This window comes from Dipodomys merriami, unplaced genomic scaffold (assembly GCF_024711535.1).
Source record: "Dipodomys merriami isolate MVZ:Mamm:240054 unplaced genomic scaffold, mDipMer1.0.p SCAF_13, whole genome shotgun sequence".
In the NCBI taxonomy this organism is placed as follows: Eukaryota; Metazoa; Chordata; class Mammalia; order Rodentia; family Heteromyidae; genus Dipodomys; species Dipodomys merriami.
The window spans coordinates 17,840,195-17,865,371 of record NW_027202604.1 but is presented as its reverse complement, the minus strand read 5'-3'; the positions used below and the strand labels follow the sequence as shown (position 1 = coordinate 17,865,371).

At 37.1% G+C, this 25,177-nt stretch overlaps 1 long non-coding RNA gene across 1 annotated transcript in view; it reads right to left on the bottom strand.

Annotated features, from left to right (window-relative positions):
* LOC138824716 (uncharacterized) overlaps positions 1-25,177 on the bottom strand; it is a 133,038-nt gene that overhangs the window by 1,079 nt on the left and 106,782 nt on the right. The gene's annotated exons all lie outside the window — the stretch shown is intronic.

The window sequence follows — 25,177 nt, the reverse complement described above, 5'->3', positions numbered from 1 at the left end:
AAGTATGTGAGTGCATATATGTGTGCATGTGCAAATACAGTGTATACCAAAAACAAAGGATTTATATCCAGTCTGTACAAAGATGTCTAAAAATCAAATGAATTCTTTTCGTTCTGAGCTAGGCACAATGGATTATGTGTCTAGTCCCAGCTCTTCAGGGGTGGAGGGTGGAAGGTTGGAAGGTAGAAACATTGCAGCCAAAGGCAGACTGAGCAAAAGTTAGCAGGACCACATTTCAACTATTAAGTCTGAAATATAGGTATATATCTGTAATCCCAGCTACTGGGAACAAATTGATAGACAAACATTATTGTTGGTCTTAGTAACCTCATGTTAAGCAAAATGAAGCCAGACTCTCAAGGGTATTTTAAGATTCCATGTGTGTGTGAAAACTCAAAAAGATTAATCTCATTGTGTACAGATATATACCTCAATAAATGTGGTAAAACTTTTTCAAAAAAATTTATTCTTTTTATTTTTATTTTTTATTGTGAAAATACCGTACAGAGCGGTTACAATTACATGGGCAAGATAGTGAGTACATTTCTTATCAAGCATTGATGCTTCCTCCCCCCTTCCTATCCCTTTCCCCCACTACCTGTGGCCACCAAAGTTGTGTAGTTCGGTTTTCAACATAACGACTTGTACATCTCATTGTTGCAATGGGTCCACCTACATCCTTATTTAAATGATTTGTTTTTACCCTTCCCCTCCACAAATTATGAACCATTGTTTGGCAGACCTAGTAACATATCTAATTTCACCACCAACCCAGCAGGTAAGAGAATCACAAGTTTGAGACCAGCCTGGACAGCTGGTTTTAAATGACAAAACAACAGAAATCACAGTGCCTTTCCAATTAGCTTCAAGTAAGTCTTTTAAATGATTGTCTAGTTTCTCAAAGACCTCATTGTCATTCTTTTACTTCCTGTTCTACTAAACTGACCCCATCAGCCCTATAAATAACATTGAACCTGCCAGACACATTGCCTGAAGACATAGGTATGTATCATTCTCCAATTATCTCCCAACTATCTACTTGGCTCCCTCAATCTTCCTCCATTCTTTTCTCCAGTCATTTTCTCAGTGGGATCCATTCCATTTACCATACATAAAATGATCCAAATGATAGCAAACAAGGCCACACTAAAGCTACCAGCAAGCAGGGTGCCGGTGGCTCAGGCCTGTAACCCTAGCTACTCAGGAGGCTGACATCTGAGGATTGCAGTTCAAAGCCAGCCTGGGCAAGAAAGTCTGTGCGACTCTTATCTCCAATAAACCACTAGAAAACCAGAAATGGTGCTGTGGCTCAAGCGGTAGAGCACTTGCCTTGAGCTGAAGAGCTCAGGGCAGAGTCCAAGCCCAGAGTTCAAGCCCCACAACCGACCAAATAAATAAATAAATAAATAAATAAATAAATGAAGCTACCAGTACAACTACATTTATTGTAGCATTATTGACCATAGTTAAGATATGGAACCAACCTAGATTCCCCCAGTAGATCAAGAAAATATGGCATATATGCACAATGGAATTCTATGCTTCCTTCAGAAAGAATGACATCACCTCACTCATAAGGAAATGGAAAAATTTGGAAAAATTTATTTTAAGCTGGGCACTGGTGACTCACACCTGTAATCCTAGCTGAGATCTGAGGATCCTGGTCCAAAGCCAGTCCAGGCAGGAAAGTCCATGAGACTCTTATCTCCAATAAACAACCAGAAAACCGGAAGTGGTACTATGGCTCAAGTGGTAGACTGCTAGCCTTGACCTGAAGAGCTCAGGGACAATGCCCTGGCCCAGAGTTCAAGCCTCACAACCAACAAAAGCAAACAAACAAACAAACAAAAATCAAATTAAGTGAACTAAGCCAGACTCAAAGAAACATAGGCTCCATGGTTTCCCTCATTTGTACTAATTAGTATATGTCTAGGATAGTCCTAACAGAGGATCACAATAGCTCAATAGCTACATACAAATGACCATCTAAAATGATGCTACTTGAAATGAACTCCAAGATATGGAAACAAAGGTTTTGTTGTTGATGTTGACATTGTTATTTTTAGTGTACTGTATCAAGTTCTTTCTCTCCCTGCCCCACTTTGGTATATCCCTGGTAGTCACTGTTTTTATTTTGGTACCCTGTGTCTTATATATACATTCATCTGATTTGGGGAAGGGAAGGGGAATGCAACAGTGATACTCACAAAACACTAGGTTGGAAATGAACTTTACAACTTTGGCGGTATGTGGGGAGGGACAGTGGGAGAAAAACTAGAGTGTAGGTAATAATATTTGACAAGAAATCTACTCATTACCTTACTTATGTCATTGTAACCACTCTGCCCATCACCTTTCAACAAAATAAAAAATTAAAAAATTGGAACCCTCTGACTGTAGTGTTTTGTGCAGCCAAACTATGAACTCAGTAGTGTATAAAGAACCTAAAATATTTCCTCACAGTCCTAGAGACTGAAAAGTCTCATGTTAATGTACCAGCATCTGGCATGAGCCATCTTGATGTATCTCAACATGGTGGACAAATAGCATCATACAACAGAATGGTAACCAGAGAAATCCAAGGAGGCTGACTTCATCCTTTTATAAGGACTCCATACCCACCACAGTAGCATTCATTTATGCATGAGAGCAGAGCTCCAAAGATCTAAACATCTTTTAAAAAATGCTATTAACCAACACCAGCTATTCAAGATCAAATTTCATAGGCAACACATTCAGTTAATTCCATAGCACTTCTCTAACATTACCTATAATGTGGCCCTGTTTTATTTTTCTGCATAAATTTTATCACCTTTTAATATACTCAACATTTTACTGGTTTATTATATTTAGTATCATTATCCCCCCAACTGCACTATAAATGTCGTGAATTTGGGATTCCATCTGCTTTGTTCATTGCTGAATCTCCAATATATTTGGCACATAAAATATGCCTGTTGAATAAATGAATAAATAAGTTCATGAAGGGAATGAAATCAACTATATAGTCATAATATTAACTATGACAGAACTTTGTTATTACATGAAAAAAGAGAGACTGTCATATTAGGGTATAAAACAAAACCCAAATACACTTACCCAACTACAATGAAGCACAGTTGAAAATTGCTTTGTTATCTTGCCAGTGAAAACAAACAAAAGAAAAGCAGCAACAGCAATATTAACATTCATAGATTAGATCTAAGACAGAGGATATTATGTAATTTTAACAGTACAATTAATGAAGCTCTAACAGTTATCAACATATAATTGTCAGAAAACTATGGCATCCATTATAAACAAAAATATTATAATGAGAAAAGCTCACTAAGCAAAAATATGGAAAAAATTAAGAGCTGAATAGATCTAGTAGACAAAAATAAGTAGAGATATAGAAAAACTGGTACAAATAATTAACCTTATTATAAACTTGCTTCTCAATAAAAATAATGATTTGTTGGCCAAATTCTGCTTGAAAAGTTCCAAACTACCCTCTGCAAAATAAAAAATATTCTCCAAATCCCTTCTTGACAGGAAAAAAAAGAAACTCAAAAACTGAGTGTGGTGGCACTTGCCTATAATCCTGGCTGCAGTAGGAATTCTAAATAGAAGGACTATGGTTCAGGCCTAGACTATCTCAAGAATAACTAGAGAAAAAGGGACTGGATTCATTGCTCAAGTAATAGGGCACCGGCCTAAGAAGAACTAGCAAAGAATCTAGAAAGACAGCTAATAAGGATGCAAATCACTACAAGCATATAAAAATGATAATCCACCATGTAAAGAAAACATCATTTCTACTTATAGCAAAGGCAAAATTTAAATAGTAATAATATCTATGGCTTTGGGGGATGACAAAAATAGATCAATTTCTACCTTTCTGATGAAAATAAAAATTGACATCCATTTTGGAACTAATTTAGCAAAATTTGCTAAAACTAAAGTGCATCGCATACTTTGACTAAGCAATTTGGTACCCTAACCAAAGCACAGTACACAAAAATGTACCTCAAGAATATATTTGTGAGATGTACAAGACACTATGTTGAAAATGAACTTTTCTACTTGGGGTGGAGAGGGAGGAATTGGGGAGGTGGGGAGGGAAGGGCTGGGTAGAGGAAAAACAAAGGAGGAGGTAACAATGCTCAATAGGAAATGTACTTATTACCTTACTCATGTAACTGTAACCCCTCTGTACAGTATTTTTACAATAGAAAATATATAAAAAAGAATATATTTGTAATGCACTGCTTCAGATAAAAAGTAGTCCCCTTCAATAACAGATTAAATAAACTACAATCCAGTCATACTAAGGATTATTTTATCTTCATTAAAAAGAATGAGAGCTAAGCCTATAAATAAATGTAGAGGTTTATCAACAAATACTACTGTCAAATAAATCCTAAAATGATACAAAACATGAAATATAGTGAAAGAATCACATTTTTACCAGTAATCTTTACCAATAATCTAAAAACCATGTTTGGATGTGACCACAGAACTGTCCAACCACCGAGAAGAGAGGACATAGAGCAGGTAACTGTGAAGCCTCTGTATGGAAAAGGTTTCTGAAACTGGTGATAAAGGGAAGGTGAGAAGCAGCAACCAAGCAAGAAAGAAAGATGCTACATTTAAAACTAACTAACTAGCTAAATAAATAAATAAAAGCCTGGCCAGGCTTGGTAGCTCACAACTATAGTCCCAGCTGCTGTGAAAGATAGCAGAACCTGGTGGGCAATGTGGGGTGGGAGGGAAGGCTAGCCTGGGCTAACTGTTCAGAGACTCCATCTTAATAGAGTCTCCATCAATGGCTAAACATAGAGGTATTTACCTGTTATCTCAGTTAGGAGGGAAGCATTTTTAATGAGCTCAGTGCTGTGCTCCTACCATCCCCAGGGACCTAAAGAAACACAAATAGGAGGATTGCAGCTCAAGCTGGCTGGCTGTTAAAAAAAAAATCACCAATGCCAATAGGGGTTGGGATGGAAATATGGCCTAGCAAATGCCAGCAATCCCTAGTACCAGTGCATTCCCCTCCAAAAAAGCCAGAAGGTATAGTATACTACATTCTTAAAGTATCTAATATTATGTGATTCCATCTGGACATATGTGGGGTTATGTGTGAGAGACAGAAAGAAAAAGAGAGGTGCTGTGGCTCAAAGTAGTAGAGCACTAGCCTTAAGTGAAAAAGCTCAGGGACAGTGCCCAGGACCTGAGTTCAATCCTCATCATAGATAGGCAGGCAGGCAGGCAGGCAGGCAGGCAGGCAAGAAGGAAGGAAGGAAGGAAGGAAGGAAGGAAGGAAGGAAGGAAGGAAGGAAGGAAGGAAGGAAGAAAGAAAGGAAGGCAGGCAGGCAGGCAGGCAGGCAGGCAGGCAGGCAAGAAGGAAAGAAGGGAGGAAAGAAGGGAGGGAGGGAGGGAGGGAGGAAGGAAGGAAGGAAGGAAGGAAGGAAGGAAGGAAGGAAGGAAGGAAGGAAGGAAGGAAGGAAAGAAGGAAGGAAGGAAGGAAGGAAAGCAGGCAGGCAGGCAGGCAGGAAGGAAAGAAGGGAGGAAAGAAGGGAGGGAGGGAGGGAGGAAGGAAGGAAGGAAGGAAGGAAGGAAGGAAGGAAGGAAGGAAGGAAGGAAGGAAGGAAGGAAGGAAGGAAGGAAGGCAGGCAGGCAGGCAAGAAGGAAAGAAGGGAGGAAGGGAGGGAGGGAAGGAGGGAGAAAGGAGAGGGAGGGAGGGAGGATGGGAAGGAAGGAGCAAGGGAGCACAAGAGAAATAATTTACTACTTTCCAGTGAAACGTAATTTGTTAACTTTTTAAATTATTTGACTCTTCTAAAATAAATTTCATAAAGCTATCAGAAGTTGAAAACACACATAAAATTCTTTGGAAATATTTCAAAGCCTTTCAAATGCTTAAATTCACACCCAGAAAAGAAGAAATGCGTATTTTCAGAAATTTCCTTTTGTTTTTCCCCAGCAATACTGGGGTTTGAACTCAGAGACTCATGATTGTGAGTCACAACTCTAGCCCTTCAGGAAACCTTCTCATAAGTAAAGGGAGGTTAGTAACAAAGACTGATAAAATTACAAACCATACACTATAAGTGACAAAGTTTTGAAAAGTCCATTTCTAGGACAATTTGTGATTATAAACTGCTGTGGTGTTTAAAAACACACACACATTATTAACTACAGTTGGATTTTCATTTGAAAGAAATACACTTATGGATTAATTATTCCTGTGGCTATCCATAAAGTAGGGGATAGACGGCAAATGCTTCATTCACCCTACTGTACTCAGCATTGGCAAAATCCAGCTATAATGTACCTAGCGGCACCTATGCCAATACCAAGAACTGCTGTCTTGACTAGCAGAAAAGACCTTGCTTCCTGCAATTGTTAAAATAAAATAATAAAACAATAAAATAAATAAGATGGAAACTAAAAAAAAAATAAAGCAAGAGTGCTGAAGAGATTGTAATGGATAATTGATTCAAATATTTGCAGTGACCTGAAGTGCTTACATGACATAGAAGAGATGGCTGACTCCAAAAGAAAGACTGGGGCATGTGGATAGGGGGAGGGAGACTTCAGCTATTTTATTTGGCTTCAACCAGATAGGTATTAACCCTCTCACTGTGGTTACAGAACCTCCCGATAGGGACAGAAACAAGCATGAATATAGTCATCAGAAACCACATGAAGATTCACAAATACCAGGAAATGGAAGCAGCTGTTTGTGTTTTCTTTTTGTCTTGTTTGTTTATATGTCTTTAAGAGGGTAAGGGAGGATACAGAAATGGAGTGACAAATGGTGGACAAAGGCAGCAGTGATACCCACTAGACACTATGTGGAAAATGAACTATACAACTTGTGGGTATGGATGGGAAGGGAAAATGGGGAGAGTGGGAGAGAATGGCTGACATTGCCCCAAAAGAAATGTACTCTTTACCTGAGTTATGTAGCTGTAACCCCTCTGTGCATCACCTTTGCAATAACAATAAGAAAAAATTTTAAAGATTCACAAATACATGGCCAAGTGTCCCTTAGAAACTGAACATTGTTGAGTTAAAGTTGATTTTTAAATGTTAAATCCATAAACACATATGACCGTTTACATTTAATTTTTTTCCTTTAAATGTTAAAATTTGATATTTGTAATAAGGAGTGCCAGGAAGCTTCTTATTAAATGACTTCAATGATTTCAATTTATACAGGATGAGCTACTTTTTTTGTCTTTCTCTTTTCTAATTATGAATGTAACATTCTCAGTGTTAGTAACTTAAACACCACAAAAGTGTCAAGAAGCAAAAAGAAATGTTCTAGAATCCTTCTACCTAGAGGTAACAATACTTTCTTGTGTATTTTAAACACAGGTAAGACTGTGACCAGTCATTTGTACATTATCCTGGTGGCTTATTTTCCCTGTACTTATTTACTGATTTAAGAAAGAATGCTTTAAAATAGTTTCAGATCTTGGTAGTTAAAAATCTTGACAGTGTACACTTAAAAAAATTCTTGAATGAATTTAGAAATAATGTTAATAAAGGACTAGAAGTAAACTGCTAGAAGCTTACCATGCTTGAGAAATTGAACATTAGATAAGTATATTTCCAGCTATTCAATTATGACCAAAAAGCAATGTTATCTCCAAGGAAGTTTAAGGGGTTTAGGGGAGTGGTAGTCAAGTGTGTTCTGCTATTTTTTTTGCATGGTCCATTTAGAATCATTCCTTAGCAATTAGCTCTGAGAGAAAAGCACTTGCTATTGTTGTAGATTGTTATGGATTATATAATACAGATTATACTTTATATGGCTTTCTTCTAAGAATAGTTAGAAAGGATAACATACACATATGTTCTCCTATGCAAATCTAGTATCCCAAGAGTAACATTTTGGGGAGTCTAAATGACATGAAGAGGATGACTTTTCCTCTCCAGAGCCAGGGTATAATTAACCCCACAACAGTAACTTCAGACCAGGGAAGCAGGAATTGGGAATGAGCCAGCTGAACTCCAGATGTTAAGGTTGGGAACATTCCAGTACTCTGCATCTGGAGGCTTCTATAACCAACATCCCATCTGTAACAAAAGTGATCAATTCCTCCCTCAGAAGAGACAAAAATACCACAGCTTCCTTCTTTCCTGCTCACCTTTCTCTTCTGTGAACCTTATTTCATTCAGAAATATCAGAAATATCAGAAAAGGAGAAACCAGAACCCAGGAAGTCAAGAACTGCAGCTAGGATGCTAATCAAATTCAGGAGGAAAGGCAAATGACCAGGCTGAACACATTAAGTTGGTTAGAAAGCACTTTGTTATTTTCTCTTTCCCCCACCCCACATAGCAAAGCAGCAACTAAAATACAACAGTGCACCCTTCTGGTTGAAATGCAGAACTAACATTCAGGTCAAAGCAGTCTCAAGTCTCGCTCCTTTGGGACAATTCCTCCTGTAGGAAAAGTTTTGCAACTATGACTTCACTTGCAGTGTTTGTTGTCGCTGTTTTCAAATTAAAAATGCAAGATATTCTCAGATACATAAACTTATTTTCCACAGGGAACTTTTAAATGCAATGAAATGAAAAAGGTGGCAGAGAAAATAGCAGAGACCTGTGATGATGCCATATTTACTAAACATGGGTATCTGGTGATTTTCTTGGAGTACTCTCCAGTGGGGAGAGCAGTGCACAAAGTAATTGTTGAATAAGTTAGTCAAGAGAGATTAACACTCACTGAAATGTTCACTCTCTGTAATATTTGGGGAAATGTATGGTATTTCATCACAAGGATAATAGCTCAGGAAACTTCAACAGGAAGAACCTAAGAGCATGGTACAGCAGAAAAACCTGTGTGACAATACTTGTCCTCTTCACTTGAATCTTGAACAAATGCACTAACACAGCACGGCATTTATGAGCTATGGAATCTGATCTATGCAGTGCTCATTGTTACTGTATAACCAATCAAGTCAGGACTATCATAAAGTACTATTTGAAAACTCTTACTGAAATGACTACTTGCAGAAACACCTTTGTGAAAGAAAGGGTCCAATTCACCTGCCCACTTCTGCAATCTGCAGGCAGTAGAAGGCATGAAGGAAAATCAAAGCAAAGAAAGCAGACTCAGTCATGCTACTCTTTTGGAAACAGATGAAAGTCGGCTGCCACCTACTTTCGAAAAATTGAAGGGCAATTATAGCACTGTTCCTTGAAGGGTAATTAATAACTCAAGCAATTTGCCACTGATAAAACAATAACAACAACAACTACAACATCCTTCCTGCCTTGTAGGCTTGCTCATAAGAAACCATGGTATATTTCACAGCATCTCTTCAAATATTATGCTTTCAGGGTTATACAAAAATCCCACAAGTTGAGGTATGGCTCAAGGGGTAGAATACCAACCCTGAGCAAGAGCTAAGAAAGAGTACAAGACACTGAGTTTAAGTCCCAGTACTGTTACTAAATAAACCAGTCACAAAACTACAATATTACAAAGTTATAAATATTTATGAAATACTAATTATCACAATACTAATAATATTTTCACAACTCTGTAAACTCTCTATGGTTATCTCATTATCCATGGCCACCGTCAGTACTCCATCTCTGTGGGAACTGTTTTCTGTCTATTCACAATCTTTTAGAATTAGAAGGCCTAAGAAGCAGCATTTCAGTCAAGGAAAGCATCTTCTTTGTGGTTAGGCTACACTTTCAAATGTCACAGTGGTATAGTTCATTACATGGTTTGTTTGAGTCAAGGATTCATGTAACACACAAAACCTTCATAGCAAAACAGAATGACTCAGATTAGCAAAAATAAATGTTATTTGTAGGATATTCCTGCAAAAGGGTCTGCTATATTCCATTTCCTAAGTACACTAGTTGAGAATCATTGAAGTAACCACATAAAGAGACTTACTAGACAGTCTAGATCTTAAAAATAGTCTCGAAGAGTTATGGCTGCTGATTTTCCAAAATAGGTATGAACTTGAAACTCTTTGCAAACATCACCCAGCCATAGGAAATCAATAAAAGCAAGCAAGAAGGTCTCAAGCATCTAAAAATCTGCACCAGAAGAACAAAAAAGGGTTTTATAAGACATTTGGGATTCAATTTCCAACCATAAGTCATCTTACCTATAAAGATTTTTTTCCTAGCAAGTTGTAGCCAAGCAAGTATTGGACCCTATAATGCAAGCACAAAAATGTATCTCCACACAATGGCAGGAAGTAAAGTACACCTGACAAAAGATCCAGATGTGGTAGATATGTCCGCAGGAAGTAACCAGAGCAGAGGGAAGAAGAGATCCTTCCTGAAGAAATCAAAACCCTTGGCTCCCTAGCTCATCAGGGTAGCAGAAGACACAGATTTCAAAAGGAAAATGTAGTCAAAGGGAGAGAGAGCAAGAGTTAATGTTTATTGAAATTGAGATGAAACCGAGAACCAGGAAAAACCAAATGGCACCCCCCAATCTTGAGGCTGCGAACATCAGGATTCATGTATTATAAAACATCTATTGCAGAATCAACTGGACCCAAAGGGGAAAAAAATGGAGACGGTGTCCATAGCAAATTAAAGCTGAAAGAGCATCAAGAAATACCGGACCTAATCTAATTTGGGGAGGGGAAGGGTAATAACAAAATGCTGAAACAAGGACATGGGATGCCCCATTGCAACAATGATACTCACAAGACACTATTTTGGAAATGATCTTTACAACTTCAGCTGGGAGGGGGGAGAGTAGAATAAAAAACAAAGGGGGGGGGCGAACAATGTTCGACCAGTAATGTCCTCATTTACCTTACTCATGCTCTGGTACAGCATCTTTACAATAAAATAAAATTTAAAAAAAAAGAAATACCAGGTCTATTTTGTGGAATTTGAAAGCTGTGATCAGGATATTGTCCAAAAAGGGCCCTTGGAAGTGGCCATGGGAATAACCATGTCAGCTGCTGGTGATTTATCGAGAAGGTTGTACCAGGAAATACTTTTTAAAAGTTAACTTAGATGTCTGTCAGAAGTTAAATAGATGATACGCTAAGCTAAGACTTTAAAGACAGCTATAATAGCCTTTTAAGACTTTTAATTAAGACTTTTAATAATAGACATTTAAGCCTATTTTGGAGTATAGTATAAAGCTTAGTAGTATGGTGAGCAAGTACAGAACACCACCACAATCTTGAACAAGCTGCAAAAGCATGATGGCCAAATAAGTAGAGCCTACTATAAGCCTACTATGTGCTTAAGCACAATAGTAAATGATGGCAAGGATGAACGATGTGATATGGTCTCCTCCCTTCAGGAACACAGAAAGTAGCAAATGCAGAGTGCTTGAATCCACACAAACTTCTGTCAAGTGAATATTATCTCCATTCTAAGGAAACTGAGACTCAGAGAGTGTGTAAGCATCTTGCCACGATGCACAGCTAGGAAATGTCTAAGTCATAATTCAAAACACCTGATATTCTTACTAGATCATATTTTTTAATAGATTATAATGTGTCCCATCTTCTAACAAGTAGCAACCAATAATAGTATACACTAAGTTAAGCACTGAGAAAAACAGATGTTGCAGCCTGCAATGGAGGGCTCATGTGGCTCCTACGCATCAGCTGGAGCTCATCAGAGAAGGCAGAGAGCAAGGACAGAAATAAAGCAGAAAAGCCCTAGGAGAGGAGGAGCTTCCTATGGAGGTGGGGGTGGGGCAGGACCACATGCAGTTATGAAGAGAACTGAGGACGGCAGCTTGGAGAGCAGGGAGAAGAGGCCACTCCTGAGAACACAGGAGTGGGTTACACAGAAGCCAGGGAGATGAGCAGGAAAGCTGTAGCTCAAAGTAGTGGAAAAGGAGCACTGCACACTTCTGAGCAGAACAAGGAAAACTCCTCTAGCCCCATTCTACTTTCAGTCTTTCCTTGGTTATTTTCCTGGGGATGCTGTAACAAATGAATGCAAGCTTCATGATTTAGAAGAACACAAACATGACCAGCTTAACAGTTCTGAAATCCTACCTGGGGCCTGTAGGACTAAAAGCAGGGTGTCCACTGATTGGGCTGTGTTCCTTTCTGGAGACTCTAGAGAAAAATTCTTTCTTTGCTTCTTCCAACCTATGGAGGCCACACACCCACATACTTCGGCTCCTGGCCCCACCCAGTGCCTTCTACTTCAAAAGCAGCCACATTGCACTTTCTGGCCCTCCATTTGGACTCAGGCATTTCTCTGGCTGTAGCAGGAAGAGCTTTCTGCTTTGAATCATTCCTGTGATTAGATTGGGCCCACCTGAATACAGCAGGATAATTGCTCCTGTGATTAAAGTACTTGAAGTTAATCACATCACAGCGAAGGCTGTTGCCTTGTAAAGAAACAGTCACAAGTTCCAGTGATAAGAACGGACTTCATTATTTGCCAACCATATTCTTGAATATCCCTGCCTACTCCTGTATTTCTAGCCTCCATAGCTTTGGGCACCATCCTCACCTTCTCCCTGATTAATCCTCTGTTCTAAAACCTTATTGTCCAGACTCACCCACTATCCACAGCTTAGCTTGCCATTCCTCTGGGGGTAACACTCTTTTAGCAGCCTAGTCAAGGAACACCAGCTGTGACAGGTGAGGGCAAGGCAGAGGGACAGGAACCACTGGGTGAGGGCTGGGTAATGGACCAGAGTTGAGTGCTGGGGACAGAGAGCCATACTGGACAGGGAGAAGTTAGCCATTTCTGGGCCTCAATTGCCTCATGTACTAAATGGAAATAAAGCTATCAACTTCCTGGATTATTGTGGCTCTTAATGATACAAAGGTAATTCAACACATGGCGAACTCTCATTACTTTGTAAGTAAGTACTCAATAAATGTTCTCTTTTCCTGGTAAAAAGAAAAAAAAATTAAGACAAAGAATGATAGGGATTGGTGCAACTCATCAGAGGAAGACACAGGTATTGAACTCAAGGCTTCATTTATAATAATTGGCCTTTCCCCATGAGTTAAAAAGGCCATATTGATTCTTCTTATGATGTGTGGCTAGTGAAAAAAGAATGTCATTAGCAATGAGTTAACTGGAAAAAAAATTACAATCTAGAAAGACAGAGCCTAAACGGAGGTGATAAGTGCACAATGGAAGTTTATAAATGTGTATAAGATCACTAAAAATCAAATGTTAGAAACTTAATGAATTAGTCATTTGTTCATTCAAAAATACTTGAAGTCAGATGTTCTAAACACTAAAATATATCCTGCTTTCCTGGTACTTGAATTCAAGTAAAGAGACAGACTTTCTCTCCCCTAAGATTTTTTTTTTTTGGGGGGGAGGGTGGTTCTTAATATATGAAAACTATTTGCAGCTGTCAATTCTATTTTCCTCTGGTAAGTTTTTTTTTTTATATTAGAGCAGGAAGAAGCCTAAGAAATATTATTAAAATATAAACTATATAAAGAGGAATTGTTAATGATTAGCTACTATTACAAATATGTGTGACCAAGGGCCAGTGGGCTCATGACCATAATCCTAGCTACTCAGAAGGCTGAGATCCAGAGCATCAAAGTTTGAAGCCAGCCCAGCGGAAAAGTCCACCAGACTACATTTCTAAAATAACCTATACAAAGCCAGGTTGGAGATGTGGTTCACATGGTAGAGCACAAGGCAAACAAGACTAGGGTCCTGAGTTAAAATGATACCTGAGTTGCTGAGTTTTGGTATCAGCAAATTTTTGGATGGAATGGATGATAGGGGGAAAAAAAAGGAGGAGGCAACAATGCTACAAAGGAAATGTACTCATTGCCTTACTCATGTAACTGTAACCCCTCTGTACAGTATTTTTACAATAAAAATATATACAAAAAAGTATTCATTGAGGGACTGGGAATGTGGCTCAGTGGTAGAGTGCTTGCCTAGGTTCGAAGCCCTAGGTTCGATTCCTCAGTACCACATACATAGAAAAAGCTGGAAAAAGCTGATGTTGTGGCTCAAGTGGTAGAGCACTCACCTTGAGCAAAAGAAGCTCAGAGACAGTACCTAGGCCCTGAGTTCAAGCCCCAGGACTGGAAAAAAAAGGTATTCATTGATAGAAAAATAATGCACCAACTTTTATACACTCACAGCATTCTAAAGGGTTTGAAAATAATTCATATACACAAAAATATAAGAAGCAAAACAGAGAAAGAAAAAATAGAGAAGAGGGAAGAAGGATGAAAAACAAGAAGGTAGTAAGGAGAGGGGAGGGAGGGAAGACAGGAAGGCAGAAAGGGAGGGAGGGAAGGCAGGAAGGAAGGGAGGGAAGGCAGGAAGGCAGGAAGGCAGGAAGGAAGGAAGGAAGCAAGCAAGCAAGGAAGGAAGGAAGGAAGGAAGGAGTTAAACAATAGTAGAAAACAATTTGAATCCAAACCATGTAAGGTGGGGAGAGGTTTATTTATTTTTGATTTATAGGTTTGTTGGTTTGTTTGATGTTTTATTTTGCTTTCAGAAAGGTGAAGGAAATTTGTCTTTTAGTATTTAACAACCAAATCAGAAAAGAAATATAGCTGCTAACAAAAAGCATAGGGTTATAAAATTTTTAAAAACAGATATGTGCCTGAAAAAGAGCACATGTCCAAATCCAAATGTTTCTGAGACCTAAGAGAAATCTTTCTCACAGATTGTCTGGCTAGCAGTGACACCACACCTTCATCAACATTGACAGTTGAGCTGGCCAGAGCCATGACTGGTTTGGGGAGGAAGTTGCTGATTTCAGATACTGTGGTATAAATACTCCAACTATGGCCAATTCCAATCTTCCAATATAACTTATCTCACATAGTGTAATTCTTTAGAAAGACAAAGTCAAAACTTAACAAAATCAGCACCAGGAAATGGATACCTTCAAGGAAGAGTGTGGGACTGAGAGGAGAGGGGTAGATGAAGTGAAGAGGAGAAGAAGGTAGAATACAGTCCATAATTCATTGTATTTACCACAATATTAAGAAAAGTAAGAGAAGGAGTGGGTCGGAGGGGACTATGAAAATGTTGAAAGGGGTGACATTGATCAAGATGCATGTTATCTATAAACTGCTTTGTTAAATAGCAACTCCTTTGTATTTAAAGATAATTAAGAAAAATAAACTTGGAGTTAAAAAGAAAAGTGTTTGGTACCACCCTATAGAGTATTCCTTTCCTTCTTACTGATTCATAACTATAGGTATTGTAAAATAGAAACAAACAGAAGGAGGTGACATTTAAGTATTTAGTACCTTTCTTACTGGTTCTTAAGTGTACTGTTGTCTTTTAAAGTAACTCATATAGTTCTAACTCACATAGTTCTGGCTGTGTTTAGCTTGCACAGAAGTAAACATTCCTAGACTACATAGTAAATTTCATGCTCCTTTAACATTTATCAAAGTTGGCTTATGGACCAACACCAAAGAGCAATTCAGTAAGAATGATGAAGTAAGTCTTGCAGGACCAGCACTCTACCACTTGAGCCATAGCACCACTTCCAGTTTTCTAGCTAATTGGAGATAAGAGTCTCACGGACTTTCCTGCCCAGGCTGGCCTTGAACCATGATTCTCAGATCTCAGCCTCCTTTGTAGCTAGGATTACAGGCGTGAGCCACTGGCGCCGGGCCATAAGATCATTTTAATCTGGTATCTTCAATACATTGAATGCCTACAAGGGAATGGCAGAGAAAGGGGTGGTATTCCAGCCAACCCTCCAATACACATACCTCATAGCTGTGCCAAATGCCACACACAGTGAGCAACATCAGTCACACAAGTGTGTTTTCCTCTGCTAGTATCTGAGGCAAAACACTGAAGCTATTGAACTTGATAAATGGATACGGCTAAAATTCTTTGAGCATTTATAAATATGAGTATAGTGAAAGAGTTGAGTTTGGTAAGACAAAGGCAAAGAGAAATTTGTGAGTGTGTCCTCTGCCAGGAACACAGAAGATAAACCTTCTAATCAACTGAATGCAGTGAGCCAGTGTTATGTTTTTGTGAAAGTCAAGGAACTTTCTAGAATAGATATCTGACAAGACCATCTCGCCTGTGCAAAGAGGCCAGCCAAGTTAATGTGTCTGATCACAGAAGCTCTCAGTGCTGGACATTTACTATAGCTTAAATGTCTCTCTGGGACAAAAAACATTAAAATGTTTAAATCATACATTTGAACAAAGCAATCTCAGGATAAATTAATTCTGCTATCGCAGTCTCATTGATTTTATATGTTCCTTTACTTTCAAAAGACAATCAAAACAATTAGCCCTAGTGGATTTTGACATTTGCTGTCCCTTAGAGTACTATCAACTTTAATTAGATTCCAGAAATGAAATAACAATATCTTATCAGCAGGAAGACATTTTGAGGGTGGAAAAGTCAATATCAGACACAATTAAAGAAATAGCAAAAGCCAAATTTATGAAACAGATAAATTAGGAGGACATAATTTACATTTCCAGAATCATTCTGACTACACACAGCAATCACTGCAGGGATCCTTGAATTGCAGATTGTGCATATAGCAAAATAGCACTTTTGTGCATTTGAAATATTAACTAATTTTTTAAAAACCCCAATTGTAGGAAATACAGATGGCATTAATCTAAGCACACTGAAATGAACAAAGCTTATCTCTTTCACATACAATCTTTATAATCGCAAGCCAAGTTACTTCCTTTCTGCCTCTCTGTCTGCCCAGAATACCACTCAGAACTCGAGTTAAATGTATTCTGTGAGTGAAATCATTTTGTGTATGTTAAAGTCCTTTTCAAGTGGTACTGGGAGGAGCAAAGGGCTTTAGCATGTAGTTATTACCTCTTGTCTACCAGCTATGTCCACATACATTATTTGAATTTCTTTTCATTACATTAATACTAGAGTTTTTCATTACTAAACAAGGAGATGGTGGCTCCAAGAAGACCTTGCTCCAAATCACACAATCAGTGACAGTGATAGAAGGGTAAGCCTGGTCTGGCAGCCTCCAAACTCTTCCATTGATTCCATTACACTACACAGGTTCAATCAAGTACTTGTCCTCTCAAGCAACTTAATGGATCTCTCTGTAATGTGGCTTCCTTATCTTAAAATTAAGGTGATCAAATGTCTCACTGTAGAGGGTAACTGTGAGAACTGACTGTACTGACCAACTTTCCTATTCATGGGGGATCCTTACAACTTTTTGAGAACAGACAGGCGCTTGTGGCTCATGCTTGCAATCCTAGCTATTCAGGAGGCTGAGATCTGAGGATTGTGGTTCAAAGTCAGCCTGGGCAGGAAAGTTTATGAGACCCTTATCTCCAATTAATCACCAAAAATACTGGAGGTAGAGCTGTGATTCATGTGGTTGAATGCTAGCCTTCAGCAAAAACCTCAGGGACAGTGCTCAGTCCCTGTGTTCAAGACACAGGACTGGCACAAAAAAATTTTTTTGAGTCCAAACAAAATGTAGCACATTTCTTGGTACTAATGAAATTTAAATATTCATAACTAGAAAAAATGATCCTACTAAGCAAAATATACAATGTCCAATTATTACTTTACTTTGTATACCTGGAAAAAGCATCAGTATCAATATCTTATGGAAAACTGGGTTCTGATCTTACTTCTGTTTGAAGCAAAAGCTCTGCATGATTCTATTTCCTTATTATCAAAGAGATAAAAATATAAATAAAGAAAGAAAAGAAAAAGAAAATTATATATAATTCATGTAACTCTTAGTAGTATTGACTTTTTCCTTCCTAAAATGACAGAGTAGCTTACTTGAAATAAACCTTACTACAATAAACCCCAAGAAAGACTAGAAAATTATATCAAATAAACATCTGTTTGAAGACATCAGAGAGCTACCAAGACAGTGAAGTTGGAATGGCCAAAAATTTAGAGGTAAGTATGAAATCTTAGTTGGCCTTTGGTGCTTTTTCCTTTCAGGCAATTGCCTATTTTCAAGGAACAACTGAGATGTAGAAAAGACTAAGCTGGAAGTCTATAGAGCGGAACCACGCTGGTCCTATCTTACAAGGGTGAGGTGGAAGATTGGGGTTGAGGGTTGGAATCCATCCAGAAGAGGGAATCCAGGTAATGACTGTGAGTATGGAGTTGGTGTCCTTCAAATGACATAATTGAGGAGCACAACTCTCACAGAAACATAAGCCTGGATTTTAATCCACTCAACCTATGAATGAAGGCCATGTGCTCCTATGTTGTCTATCTGCATGAAACAAATAGAAATCAGCTTTGAAACAAAATATACTTCAGAGTCAAGTATCTCTATGATTTCATATAAAATGACTGACTCCTTCCAACTTGTAGAAACAGATCCATAGAAATTACAGATTTTAAGTTTCTTGTCTTGGGCAACTAAATACTTTAGTTAAGAAAAATTAATGACAAAATAGATTCTTACATGAAAAGCATGAAGATGAAATCAAGTGAAATTACAGAATTTTTAAAAATCCAATAAGAGAAATTAAGGATTCAATAAATAGATTAAAGGGAAATTTAACCAAGATCTAAAAACAAAATCAATGAAATGGAAGATAAATCCAAACAAAATATCTTTCTATAAAACAGAAGAAAAAACATGAAAAAGAGCCATGTGGCACATGGAGAAAGGTCTGAAATGTAGAACTGTAATTTCAAAAGGTGCAGAGAGAATAAGGTAAAAACAAAATCAAAAGATATAATATGTTTATAATAATTTAAAATGTTCACTCAATTTTTTCTGTTTCAGGATAAATACAAAAAGGAAATAGGAAACTAATTGCATCTAGGCTGGAATTTATGATCCTCCTGCCTCAGCTTCCCCAATGCTGGGATTACAGGCATGCACCACTATGCCCAGCTTACCCTTCTTAATTTGTTTGTCATGGAGCATATATTTTAAAAGCCAGAAGATTTACTGTCTCAAATTTAATCTAACTCACCTTCACTTACTTTTTCCTATAAAGTCAGATGAGATGTTGCTGAAAAACCTTTTTAAAAAGAAAGCTATTTGGGCTGGGAAGGTGGCTCAGTGGTAGAATGCTTGCCTCGCATGCATGAGGCCCTGGGTTTGATTCCTCAGCACCACATAAGCAGAAAAAGTGAGAAGTGGAGCTGTGGCTCAAGTGGTAGAGTGTTATCCTTAAGCTGAAGAGCTGAGGGACAGTGCCCAGGCCCAGAGTTTAGGCCTCATGACTGGCCAAAAACAAAACAAAACAAAAAAACAACAACAACAAAAAGGAAGCTACTTAAAAAGGAAGGTAACCCCAAAAGAAGATAGAATGACAAAATAGAGATAGGAAAAAATTGACATAGAAATCAACAAAATAAAAAAAAAGTAAGATACAGAAAATCAATAAAACCAGAAGTTGTCCTCTAAATAAATAAAATTGGTAAACTCCAGGAAAAACTTATCAAGTAAAGACAGGTAAACAATAAATCTCCAATATCAAGAATAAAAATGGAGGAATGACTAAAATTCTAGGAACATTACACAGATAATAAGAAAGTTGTTCTGACCAAATTTATGTCAATAAATTTGAAAAATTATATGAAATAAAAACAACTTCTCAATGAAGAGCTATAAACTAACATAGGAAATAAGAAATAAAATACCCTAATAACTCTATCTATATTAAAGAAATTGAATGACAGAAAATGAAGTTTTGGGGTTTGGGGTTTTTTTTGTTGTTGTTGTTTTCTCCTTTGTCACTGTTTTTGTTTTATCTATTTTGGGGAGGTTAAGGAAGAGCACAGAAATGGAGGGACAAAGATTGAACAAATCAGTGCAGCAGTGATACTTACTAGACACTATGTTGAAATGAACTATACAACTTGTTGGAGAGAGGAGTTGGGAGGGGAAAGCTGGGAGAAAATGAAGGAAGAGTTGACACAATTCAAAAAGAATGTACTCATTACCTTACTTATATAACAGTAACCTCTCTACACATCACCTTTACAACAACAGTTTTCTAAAAGTTTTAAAAAATGTACCTTCAACAGAGAAAAAGTAGAAAAATCATACAGAAAATTATATAACCATCTCATCAGATATCTGAATAGCTTTAAAGATAGTGTGTTCTTGTTGCAAGAGTAAAGAAATTGGCCAATGTAACAAAGTAGAGTCAAGAAACCAAATCATACTAGACGTCTGTGTCACAACAAAAGTTAGCATTTTAGTGGGTAAAGTAAATTTCAAAGTCTTTTTCCTACCCCATCAAATACATACCACACACAAAATTCAATTCCAAATAGCATGTAGATCTAAATGCAAAAGATGAAAGCATGAAAGACATAGGAGATAACTTATCTCCAGGTCTGAGGGATAAGCACACAAAATACAACATAAAAGCAATAGCAAGAGAAAGGACATATTGAATTTCTATGAAATACAGTTCAATTATTTTAATTTATCAAGAGAAACCATTAAGATAGTTTAAAAAACAAACTAATGATTTGGAATATTTCCCAAAGACATATATCCCATAAGATTTCCAAAATACAAAAAAAAAATAATTCATATAAGTCAGCAAGAAAATGTAAAAGATAATCCAATTGAAAACTAGGTAAATATTACTTTACAAAACCAGATATCCAAATAGCGAATATACTTATGAATTGATGTCATACATCATTATCATAGGGAAAATCTAAATTACACTAAAATGACAATGATACACCACAACAAACCCTCTGCCATAGCTAACCAAATGAAGTGGGCTCTGGATTGGTGAGGCTATGGGCTGATCAAAATCCTCCAACACTGCTGTAGATACACGCAAGGAGGCAAACTCAATGAAGTAGCAGTCCCTCTCAGATCTACTTAAGGATACCCACTGAAATATCACTCATTCATGAGTTCACCAGTAATGAAATATAAACATATACAAGAATATTCATGGCAACCTTGCTGAAAACTGCAAGAAATACATATGTAAATAAATGAGATCACTATCCATCAACAGGAGGGTACTGTTTATGCATGGGGAAATAGTTTAAAGCCATTAAACAAGCTACTACTATCACACACAACAACATAGCTAAACTTCACAAGTACTATGTTGGAGCTAAAAGAAAAAAGGCAGTCACAAAAGAAGCTATACAGTACACTCCAATTTATGCAGAGCACAAACACATGCAAAACTAATGCTGGAGTTAGAAATCTGAAAACTCATCAGTTTTTTATGTTAAAACATAGGTAGCATAAATTTTTACCATTTTGGCCATTCTTAAATAGATAATTCACTAGTGTTACATACATTCACATTGTTGTACATCTGTGATTACTGTCCATCTTAGAACTTTTCTCATCATGCTGAAACTCAATCCACGAACAGCAGCTCATGATAGCCCCTCCCCTCAGTCTCTAATAACTACTACAGTTTGGTCCCAATGAATTTGATACTCTTGGTATCTCATCTAAAGACAATCAAGTGGTATTCCTATCTAATTTCACATGGCACAATGTCTTTGGTTCACTCAGGTTATGGATTGTATCAGAACTTCATGCCTTTTTTGAGGCTGAATGTATGTGTTAAGAAGGAGACAAAATTTTTCCCTCTCCCTTATCCAGGCCGCTGACTTAACCCAGAATATTAAGCTGACACAAGAGCTAAAGAGATACATTTATTTAATAGCTCTCCTTAAAAATAAAACAAAACATTTAATATGTAGTTTCTGAACAACTGAAAAATAAAATCTTAGAGTAAAAGAAAAACATTTTCATTTGCAGTACATGACAAAATGTTTACATACTTAATCACAAATGGCCTCTTAGCAGTGAGTAAGAGAGAGGCTTATTACAAGGGAAGTGAAAAGAAACAGAAAATAAAATAATACAAATGAATAATAATGCAATGTGATGATGCTCTAGTTTAATATTAACAGAAGAAAATAGTTACTGTCTTTGTACTATTATGTCCATGATTAACAGTATACTGTTACCTCATGTTTGTACAATTTTTGAAAATGGAAGAATTTATACTAACTAGAATAAAATGTATTCAGATGCAGATGTTTGCACGGGATTTATCAAAGCACTTGCAGACTATCGATTGTATTCTGAACAAGTTGCAAATTTCCAACTTAAACTAAGCATGTTCAGCATGATGTAAGTCAGGACATAAGGATAATCATTCAAGTTATGACAGGATATTATGTCAATGGTTTCTGCTAATGTCCTGATAATGTCCGATACCTTCAATAATTCCTGCTTACACATTTTTATTTTTTGTATACTTGAGAGAAAGACGTACTTTTGAGGGTTGATCAGATTTAATGGTCAATTCACAGACAACTATGCTAAGTTAATTGCCTTTACAGAAATTAGCCATGGAATAGAAACAAAACTCAGACTCACTTAAAGAAGCAATTTTCAATGCTTACTGTTTTAATTTAAAAGCAGCAAATGGGAGATATACTTCCAATTTTTAAGGCTTACTATATCTAAATTACAATAATTGCCCATTCAAATAATGTTTACATGTAAGAATTAGTCTTCCAGCTTGTCATAATCCTGAACTCAGGGATTTGTCTGCCTCCTTTACTATTAGAATCTTTATAAATGCTCACTTTATTATGTGCTATCTGGGACATCATTTCTAAAGGTAATTTGGTTCCATATGCCAAAAGTATACTCATAAAAAATAAACTTGTTCCCAAAGAAGGTGAATCTGGTTAAGGTACATTGTATGCATATATGGATATGTCAAAATGAAAACCCCTGCACAACTAATTTATGATGATGTTGGAATAATTTGTGGAGGGGAAGGGAAAAAACAAATTGTTTAAATAGGAATACAGGCTGACCCATTGCAACAATGAGATATACAAGTCGTTATGTTGAAAAACAGGGTGGGGGGGATAAGGGGGGGGTGGGAGAGGAGATGGGAAGGGATGGGAAGGGGAAACAAAGGAGGAGGCAACAATGCTTGCTAAGAAATGTACTCATTATCTTGCCTATGTAATTGTAATTCCTCTGTATGCTATTTTCACAATAAAAAAATATGGAAAGGAAGAAACATGCATATTGTTCCTTGACTCATAGACTACATTTTTAGAGATATGTCCAGTGGAATAACTGAGCAAGTAGACAAACATATGTGGAGGGACATTCCCTTAAGTGTTGTCTATAAGATCTAATAATAATCCAACAACTGGGAAATGATTTAATAAAATATGGTCTATATTTGCTATAAAAAGAATACATGTAGTAACTTTATTATTTAAATCTGTTAACAAAAAAGCTAATAAACAGTAATTACATTATGAATTCAGCTTAAATGTATAAATATGTTTATATTTTAATTATAACTATTTTATAACCAAATATATTTATATTTATTTTTAATACATATACATTTTAAATATGTATATTTATAATACATTATCTATACAGCTAGCTTTTATGTGTATTCTAATGTTAAGGGAAAAGTCTAGAAAGATAGCAACGTGTTAATGAGATTATCTCTTTAAGTAGATATTATAATCAGTTTTTCCCTTAATTTATCTATTTGCAATTCTAAATTTTCTACAGTGCAATGCATCACTTTGTAGAAATGCACTCAGAAATGGCTTTCCCTATGAAAATAAATTTCATCTTAGATCACATTTATAACAATTTAATTATTAGGGTAAGCATTAACAGGTTACAGTTTTAAAAGGATATACACATATACACAAGCACAAATATGTATAAATTATGAAATGAGAGTCTTCACAACAAACCAATACTCCCCAGTTATAGACTAAAATTTCAATTAAGTTCTCAGTGTCTATAAATCCACACCAGTGTATCTATGGTTCATTCTCTCTCTCTCTCTCTCTCTCTCTCTCTCTCTCTCTCTCTCTCTCTCTCTCTCACACACACACACACACACACACACACACACACACACATACACCACACACACACACACACACTTTCTATTCTGCTGGCTTTGATATACTTTCTTTGTTAGATGGATGGTGGTTTGTTTGATTTATAACAACACTGGTATGACTGGAAAAGAATACTGGGCTTACCAAATATAGTCTAGTTCAATGGTCAGTTTGCCAACGGCTGTGCTCAGTCAATTCAGTTTGGAGAAATTTCCCATTACAGAGGCCCCACCTTTAGATCAGCTCTGCCATATTCAAAACAAATTTATCAGCTTGCTCAACTTTAAATAATGAGAGCCCACAGAGACCTCCTCACTGGTCAGTCCTGCTTTCTTACACTTACCTTTATTGATTCCTACCTGGTTCAGTGTTCTACAACTAAAGACAAACTATAAGAATGAGCCAGATACCAATAGCTTATGTCTATAATCCTAGCTACTCAGGAGGTTGAGATCTAAGGACTGTAATTCAAGGCCAGCCAGGGCAGGAAAGTCTGTGAGACTCTTATTTCCAAATAACCAGCAACAAAGCTAGAAGGAGAGCTTTGCCTCAAATGGTAGAGTGCTAGCCTTGAGCAAAAAAAGCTTAGGGACAGGCCCAGGCTCTAAGTGTAAGCTTCAGGACCTGCACACGCGCGTGCGCGCACACACGCGCGCGCACACACACACACAAATTATATATATGATATTTCCAACTATTTCTATTACAAGATCTAGACAACACAAAGTGAGATAAAAGTGGGACATTTAACTTAGCAACTGGATTTCTCTCACTACAGAGTGGCTACTACAGGTGAATCAGTAGGATGAATCATTAGGATGTTACACTAATTTCTGCCAGGAGCCAAGTTAACAAAAAGTCTGTGCAGACTATAGCACACAGTCAACACTGTAGTATGTCCCAGGGATAACTAATGGGTTTAACACTGGGGGAAATGTTTGGATGAAGGTCTAAGGACCATTCAGAGTTACTAGAAGCCAGATCTTTAATTCTGTTGATTTGAAGTGCGAGATTGATGTCTTTGGGGGAGAGACACTGGAACAGGCGAATAAGAGAAATCTCATTAGAGGCTTATGACTCTATGGCTTATACCTAGATGTCTGCAGGTTGCCTTTATAACAAGGACTTCTGAACATATAAATGGTAACATTTATGTCTGGAATGACTCCCAGTTCAATTGCTTCCTGGAATTCATCATTTCCCAGTATGTGGGGCTTTTAAGTGGTATATTCTTCTGACAAAAATATGACTTATCAACTAATGATGAGGCACCATTCATCACTGGATTTCACTCTGTATTACCACCCAAATGAAAAAAATCACATTTACAAGTATACTTTGAAAAATGAATCATTTTA